The sequence below is a fragment of the Octopus bimaculoides genome, chromosome 9 (assembly GCF_001194135.2).
Source record: "Octopus bimaculoides isolate UCB-OBI-ISO-001 chromosome 9, ASM119413v2, whole genome shotgun sequence".
Taxonomy (NCBI): Eukaryota; Metazoa; Mollusca; class Cephalopoda; order Octopoda; family Octopodidae; genus Octopus; species Octopus bimaculoides.
In genome coordinates this window covers 63,965,355-63,966,201 of record NC_068989.1, presented here as the reverse complement: position 1 = coordinate 63,966,201, position 847 = coordinate 63,965,355, and the positions used below count along the sequence as shown (strand labels likewise).

The following is an 847-nucleotide window of genomic DNA, read 5'->3' as shown; positions in this document are numbered from 1 at the left end:
ATGGCAAATAGCCACAGGAGGTAAAAGAAAAAAGATCAAAAACAACCCCAAAATTAAATGCATGCAAAGCAGGGAAATATGTAACCGCTGAAAGCCCCTTGCACAAACAAATCAGTACCAACATCACAAAAACACACACAATGCTATCAGCGATAGACACAAAAACACAAGACTAATGGACTACATCATATCTCAAACAAACATTTCTGAAGATGATTATAAGCTTAACAATCATCCACGCACTACACCACCGAAACATCAAAATAGTTCACATCACACAAACGCAGCACCACACACTCAAAACCGTCTTTCCGAATGCGGCTGGGGGTTTCCAAAAATATTTATCAAAGAAACTCTTCAAAAACCCCCTCCAAGATACTTCAAAAGAAGAGGAAGGTAAAACTTTCGAAACGAGTAAGTAACCTTCTCTCTTGTCTCTTTTACTGTCGTGTATGAAACACAAATTTCGACTTGAATTATGCTTAAATTAGGTTGTGTAAATGTACGTGGCTTGGCGTCAGCTTGGAAGCAAGGTTACCTTCTAAATGACATCAAGTCACAGAACATAGAAATCATAGCTATCAGTGAAACCAGACTCAGTAACCCGCGGGCCCTCAAGTCCATGTTTGGCGGACATTTCGACATTTATTTTTCTCCCTGTCTGCCAAACATGGGTGGTGGTGGTACCGCGGTGCTTTTTCGGAAGAGTCTGAACCTAAAAGTAAGGCCAATATTCCTAGACCCGGTTGTCTTGGACGTCGATGGCACAAACGGGTGTGCTTTCCGTCTAATGGCAATGTATGCACCGTCCTTAACGGGTCGGGCGGATTTCTTTAGACGTCTAGAG

The 847-nt window shown here is 42.1% G+C and overlaps 1 protein-coding gene across 1 annotated transcript in view; it reads right to left on the bottom strand.

Annotated features, from left to right (window-relative positions):
- LOC106872511 (gamma-aminobutyric acid receptor subunit beta) overlaps positions 1-847 on the bottom strand; it is a 413,986-nt gene that overhangs the window by 271,346 nt on the left and 141,793 nt on the right. The window lies entirely within an intron of this gene.